General features: G+C 39.3%; 1 protein-coding gene and 1 pseudogene across 1 annotated transcript in view; both read left to right on the top strand.

Moving 5' to 3' along the window:
- The window catches only part of LOC137973125 (uncharacterized), a 176,529-nt gene that overhangs the window by 56,892 nt on the left and 112,137 nt on the right, over window positions 1-7,500 (top strand). The gene's annotated exons all lie outside the window — the stretch shown is intronic.
- Window positions 6,900-7,500, top strand: part of LOC137973126 (uncharacterized) — a 3,103-nt pseudogene continuing 2,502 nt past the window's right edge.

The following is a 7,500-nucleotide window of genomic DNA, read 5'->3' as shown; positions in this document are numbered from 1 at the left end:
TTGCTGTCTGTGTTACTCAGTAACATTCCCTGCATTAAGTAGTGATAGACTTTTAATAGTAATAAGAGGCAGCTGAGATGTGGCATAGAAAAGAATTGAGAGCTGGCGAGAATCTCATTCCAAAAAAAATAATAAATAAAATAACAACAACAACAATAACAATAATAATAATAATCATAATCATAATCATAATAATAACGCTTGGACAAAGACATGGCTGTCTATATCAAGGTCGAAGCTGAGAAGTACTTTGGTGATTCCACCTTTCAGGATTGGCTACGCGAGTTCATTTCAGGAGTCAAGACAGTTTAATGGTCAAAACCTTGTGGAAAGCGTATTATCTCCATTTCGTAAAGAGTTCGAGGACCTGAAAGTTCAACTCACTGATGTTAAACTTAAACTAAACAACAACGAGCAGTATTCTCGAAGGGAAAGTGTACTTATCTATGGAGTTCAGGAGGGAGATAATTATAACAATGACTGCCCTAAGAAAGGTTTAGAGTTCTTTCTTTGGGAGATAGGTTTAGAATTTGACGCAAGGGAGATTGATAGAGCCCACAGGGTTAGACGGAAAAGACAAGATGGCAGCCGTGCGATCATAGTGAAGTTCAAGAATTAAGGGTTTTGAGGGCCAAGAAAGCGGCGCTGGAGGGGAAAGTTTCACAGTTTACGAAGACCTTACTTTTGTTAACCGAAAACGTTTACAGATGGCAAGAGATGAACATAAAGATACTCCGGTGTGGACGATCGACGGTAAAGTATTTCTCAATGTTGTTGGACGTGTTCGTCCATACATCCCGTCGGCAGAAAAAACAAGGTTACCGCATGCCCGCTAAGTGAAGTTTAGCAAATTCATTCTCATTAGTTTTATGGTATTTTGGAGCCCCAAGCCTGTTGCGTAGTTTATAAAATATGATCCCTGTTCTGATATGTTTTTGTCATTTTTCTTGCACTCATAATTTCTCTATACACTTGAGCAGCTGCAGGAGGTGAGCTATTTTCTATTTCTTCTATTCGCTAATATATATAATAGGGGTTATGTTAGAAGTTTATAGGGCGGCGATGGGCTTTTTCAACAATTGCTCTTCATCAAATCTATTTTTATTTTCGTTTTTCCTCTGTTATCTTTTATTTTTATTACCAGTTATATCTCAGTTATAATTTTTATCTTTTTGTTGTTATGAGGTGATAGTGAGCCTTATAATCCTGGACCTAACCGTAGTTCTTCATTTTTGAGTGGCCACGCTAATGTTCGGAGTTTAAACATAGCCGATTTGATGAGCTTGTCTCAATAATTTGAAACAGAAATCTCATGCTTTTATTATCTCTGAGAATGGTTAAATTATTCAATTTCAAGCGATTCTTTTGATATTCCAGGCTATTGCCCTATTATGAGCTTGGATACGCAAGATGGGAGGCGGTACGGAGGTGTTGCTTTCTCCGTGTCATCCCATTTGTTTAGGAGTCAATAGGCTTTAATTTTTATGGATAGAACTAAGATTAATACACTAACTTTTCTTTGTGATGTCTGTTACGGTCCAACTTCTGTAAATGCTCAAGCCACCATAAATTTTCTTACGGATTTGCAATGTGGCGTTGATAGGGCTTTGTCTTATCCCCCAAATGCCCTCGTACTTCTTGGTGATTTCAATGCTCACTACGATCCTGTCAATCCGTCTGAGGGTGGCCATTTTGATGCACCATTTTACCGCTGTATGGAATGTACCAACTTGCATCAAGTGATTACCATTCTCGTCGCCACAGCACTCTGTTCCTTTTGGTCACGTGGTCGGCGAAACGAAAGGATCTGGTCGCAACTAAAAATTCAATTCTTTTCACTGGCTGATTAACATTGTATGTACAGAACAAATTAAAATAGCACAATTTCGATGTATTAAATAAGTCCCAAACAAAAGGCATCATCTCGAGGCTCTGGGGAATATACACAAGGATTTGTATGAGTTTATTCCCCACGGCTTTGACATGATTTGATTCGAGATGATGCCTTTTGTTTAGGACCGAATTTTAATATATCGAAAGTGGGCTATTGCAAGTACGGCCCATTACATTCCACCTCCGTCCCATAAGGTGGGAAAAAATGGGACGCGGCAAGCCCTTGTTGCCGCGCTTTTCAAAAGACTAAATAAAAGCTTTTAAATTATGGCGACTAAGCCAAAAAAGGCGCTCAACTTAAACTTAGCTTAGTTAGCGGTTGGGTTGTCTTTTAAAATATGAATATCTCCCATGATCCATATCAGTCTTTCAGTCTTCTAAATAGACCTTTTAGCAGATACGGCAGCCATTTTGATTTATATTGTCTCTAAAGACATTATGGGATGCTCAAGGGGCAAATTAATATGTATTTGCCCCCTGGGCATCCCATAATAGTTATTTGAAACAATAGAAACCAAAATGGCAGCCGTATCTGCAAAAAAGTCTATTCACGATAGGGAGCTTGAGCAACGACAACGCCGACGGCAACTAGAACGTCATCTCAAAAATGAATATAAATTTGCGCAGTTTTAATCGCTACGTGATTATTTCAACCTTTTTAATGTGACAAGGGTGTGGTAGTTCCTCGAAAATGACACTGGTCGGAACGTCACCTAATTTAGGGGAGAAACTGAAAATTTATCCTCATGAACAAAAGTGAAAAACGCACGTGCAGGGCGTGCAAAGCTATTGTTTTTGCTCATTAAATATGCAAATGTGTGACGTTGTCGTTGCCGTCGCCTTTGTCGTTGCTTAAGCTCCCTAATATACCTTTTTCCAAAATGGCCGCCATTTAAATATTCTGTTGTTTTTATTCAAATTAGCCCTTGATGCCTCGTTCTTACGCTTAAAATTCAAAAGAATATTTTATCTTGAGCGAGGCAACAAGGGCCAATCTGTATGCGCATAAATCAGCGGCCATTTTGGAATAAGGTGTATAGTGAATTCAGAATAAAAAGTAACAACACTATCCGACGTTTCGGAGTCAGACATGACCCCATTATCAAGGTTAAACTGTACTGGAAAAATTCGCAATTTAAATACAACGGGCGTTAGGTCAAAACAAAGACATGCATAAATGGAAATAGTTGACACTAAGATATTTACAATTTTTGCTAGAATACAAAAGGCGAAGGTCAAACAAAAACTTTAGCACGAATGGAATCTGACTCCTTATTTAGTGATGGTTGACGCTCACGTATCAAAAGCATCTCGTGAACGAGACAGTCAAATTAGCATGAGCGTCAACCATCACTAAATAAGCAGTCAGATTCCATTCGTGCTAAAGTTTTGGTTTGACCTTCGCCTTTTGTATTCTAGCAAAAATTGTAAATATCTTAGTGTCAACTATTTCCATTTATGCATGTCTTTGTTTTGACCTAACGCCCGTTGTATTTAAATTGCAAATTTTTCCAGTACAGTTTAACCTTGATAATGGGGTCATGTCTGACTCCGAAACGTCGGATAGTGTTGTTACTTTTTATTCTTAATACGTTTTCTAAATCGATCCTTCTTATAGTGAATTCAAAGCAAATTAACAATTCAGGATAATCGCGAATTCAAGGACGAGAACGGGTTGAGGCAACAAGCATTAACGATTCGGGCGAGTCCCTTATTGATTTTATTATAACTAAGTCTCCTGGGTATTTTGTTCATTCTGGTATGCTAAGTATTGCGGCCAGCTGTGATCTACTATCACAAAGGATGTAGCTTGTCGCACCTACCTAGGGATAATGTTAGCTTCTAATCTCTCATGGCGACCTCATACATGTGTATCTCAAATGTTTACCGGATAGCCAGCAAGCGACTAAATTTACTCTAAGGGATTAATTTCAGAGTTCAGAGATCTGGGGCCGGTTGCTCGAAGCCTCGTTAGCGCTAACCGTTGGTTACGAGGTATCTCAACCTATAGGTTTCCGTGGTATTTAACGCTGATTAGCGCTAACCATGCTTCGAGCAACCCAGGCTTGCGTTACATAAATTATACAAATCGCTCACAAGGCCATTATGGAATATGGGAACGTAATTTGGCACGGGTCTTTATATTCTTAAGCCCTGGCCAAACTATCGAACAAAGTTGGATCCAACATGCAACATTGTTGGATGTAGATGTTGAGGTAGTGGCAAAATACCATCCAACATTGCTTGACAGAACTGATTCAAGTTCAAGTTGGCGTTAACACTGTAACGAGAATCCCTCGTAGCGTTTGTGCTGGTGGAACGGTTGGAGGACGGAAATGACCGATTCAGACGACCAAACAATAAAAAAAAAGAACGATTAAGAGAACGTTTGGAAAAAGGTATGTTCACTGCACGATTCGCGCTGAGGAGATGATGAGAACGAGAACGGATCAATTTGCAAAATTTTAAACGCTCTCCATAGAGAGCGATCATGATAAAGGGGGCTAAAAGCGTCCCTCAGAAATGGCCTTACTTGATTCTCACTGTTTAAGGTTTCTGGCTGTTCATCAATGACCATCCTTGTCCGCTATCTTTGTTGCAAATGATGCTAGAAGACTTGAAAATGAGATAGCGATTCCTGATTCGCTAGGAGCGCGGACGTGACTTGATTCAGGACAACTTTATTGGAAGAGCAGCAAAACACTGCAACCTTGTTGCGTCGAGCAGAATTGTTGGGCGTACTGTTTGATCAAAGCAAACTATATTCAAATCTTGATCAAACAGAAAGTGTTGGACAAGCATCTTCCAACATGGGCGGCCAAACAGTCGCGATAGCGTCCACCGGTATCGCGAGGTCACGGGTTCAAACCCCGTTGAAGCCCTGAAATTTTCAGGCATCTCTTCCCAATTGCTAAAATTGCGTCCATAACTGCGAGGATCATCGTTTTACTTGATTTTATATCCGCATTTCAGTATATGATTCATTTCGTATTGTAGAATCTTAGCGTGTTTTTCTTTATTGTTGTTCTGTTTGTGTCAAATTAGTTTGTTTCTCCGGCTCATTAGCTTTTTCGTAGCCTGCTCGTTAGCGTGTCTTGTTTCCCTTTTTTGTTTAAAGTTTTCGCACGTTCGTTTCTTTTGCTTGCCATTTACACCTCCAGTTTTCTCGTTTTGCATAATTTAGTTTCTTGGTATATAAACCTATGTTTTTTGCCATTTTGGTCCTTCTTTGCTCGGTAATCGAAGTCGCGCTACGCGCAGTTAGCTATTTGGCAGTCTTTAGTTCGCTTCAAGCAGTTTTAGTTATCCTTGGTATAAGTTTATGGTCGTAACAATGTAAGTATCATCGTTTTCGGTTAGTTCATTATATCGTCTTTTATCGCTTTCCTGTTGCTTTACGTAACTAATTGTATTTGCTGTAACGTTTTATTTTTCAGTTTCAACCCGCGTTGCTTGTATTACCTCGGGAAATAAATATATAAGTTTGTCATGGTTTACGTGGTGTTCGAAAGACTCGACTAGATAGTTTTCGTGCTTTTGGCAGTTACACGTATATCATTTCGTTCATTCAGTGGAACAATGTCGGATCGAAAAAAGTTGGAGCGTTGACTCCAACTTTGTTCGATACTTTGGCCAGGACTTTAGAGCGACCTTATCGAATTTGTCCACTATGAACCTAGTAAAATTGTAACAGATGCTGTGAAAGGCACAAGAGGATTAGGCGTTTGATTCACAAATCATTACTTTATTATAAGATTGTTCATAATCTCACTCCTTCCTACCTAGTAGATCTATTGCCTACAAGAGTTTGCCAGCGAACTCAACTTTCCTTAAGGTCTGCTCTGAATTTCACTATCTTTCCAGCTCGTACAGAACGTTTCAAACTATCCTTTTCTCCATCAACCACCAAAGAATGGAACAATATTAATGCTCAACTTAGGTCACGCGACAGTATAGTGACATTTAAGAGGGAGCTGTTCATTCATATACGTATGCGTTTGGACGCTTGTGCCTTGAATTATTACTCATATAGAATTGCGGTAAGAGTTTCTCCTGTCTCCTTGTGTGGACAAAGTATTGTCACTTTTTTTTCTTCATTGTGCTTTAAATTCTGCCCTGAGAACTAACTTGCTGGCCTCCGCTGCTCGAGAAAGTTGGTTACTTCTTTTCGGTTCTGTTAATTTGATAATAACAACAACAACTGTATTTTGAATTGCAAGAAAGTCGTAAAGGATTTATAGGGAATGTCGTTATTATGCAAAGGGGCATTGGCCAGTTGATAGTGTAAGCTATATTATATATTACTTTTTTCAGTTACTCATGGCCATAGGGCTTGCATTATGATTGGTTAAATTTAGCAAACTAATACTTCTAAAAAATAAATAAATAAATGTCAGAAAACATTATAAAATACGGTGAGAAATAGCTAGGAGCTAATTAATTTCGACAAAAAAGGAAAGACATCTGTTGCTTCTGAGAAGCGCATGCAGCTCGTAATTATCAAGGCAGATCAATGTTGTAGGTGCCGTGGTCCATCCTGGTCTTGTTGTGACAGATTTCTCCATGTGATAATAATGGATGAACTATTGTGTTTTAAACAAGTGTAGATATCTCTTTTTATGACGAAACCTCTAATGCAACCCATAATAATAACTCTACTTACCACCTTTTTGTACGCATAGTTCCTGGTTGAGTGCTTTCTTCCAAACCAGGACTGTGACTTGCAGACAAGCTCGTGTTCGTCAAGGTCACCTGCGAGTTGTTTGTGGATTGATAACGCAGTTAGTCCGGATACGGGGCGGTAATTTTTGGGATCATCTTTTGCACTTGACTTGTAAAAAGGGGTCACCTTTACTTTTTACCGTGCTGCAGGGATCACAATCTGTTGAATAGTCAAATTAAAGGTTATAAAGTATGGGGTAGCAAGAACATCGGCTCCCTCTTTAAGTAGCCGAGATGGACTCTGGTCTCTCCTGGGGGACTTGGCCAAGATGGCTGCAGATGTTTGAGCTCTGCTAAGTTTCTTCATATTCTTCAATTTCTTTGTATTTTTACATGTTTGCTGTTTTGTGTTATGTGTGCTGTCGTTTTCTTGTACAACTATTCTACAATGCCTGAGTCAGTTACGGTTTTGAAGAAGGAGAATAACGCAACTATCGTCAATGTTGGACGAGATAGCTAAACTGAAGGAGTTGATACAACGACATAGTGACAGCGGTACAGTTCTGCCCAGCGAAGAAGCTACAAGCAATTGCAAAAAGGTTGAGACACTGAATGAAAAATCCACCTCTTCTTCCTAAAACCCCTCTTCTAGTTCATAAGAAAAGGCTGAACGCCCCTCCCTCCCCCCTCCCCTTTTTCAATGTTGATACCCTTTAGTCTGAGTGCCAAGTGGAAATGGAAACAACTGCTTGTCTCGATGGTTGTTGCGTGTAATTCATCATTGCGAGTAAACGGAACAGTCAATAGGTTCAGCAAAGGTATCAATGGAAAGAAGAAAAATGGAGCTTGAACTGGAATAGACGTTATGGCGTTCTAGTTGGCTTCTAATTGATAAAAATAAACTTGAAATGTAGTGCAAATTACCCATTTCTATTTATAACGTTA

Source organism: Montipora foliosa, chromosome 10 (assembly GCF_036669935.1).
Source record: "Montipora foliosa isolate CH-2021 chromosome 10, ASM3666993v2, whole genome shotgun sequence".
In the NCBI taxonomy this organism is placed as follows: domain Eukaryota; kingdom Metazoa; phylum Cnidaria; class Anthozoa; order Scleractinia; family Acroporidae; genus Montipora; species Montipora foliosa.
This window is presented reverse-complemented; position numbering and strand designations above follow the sequence as displayed.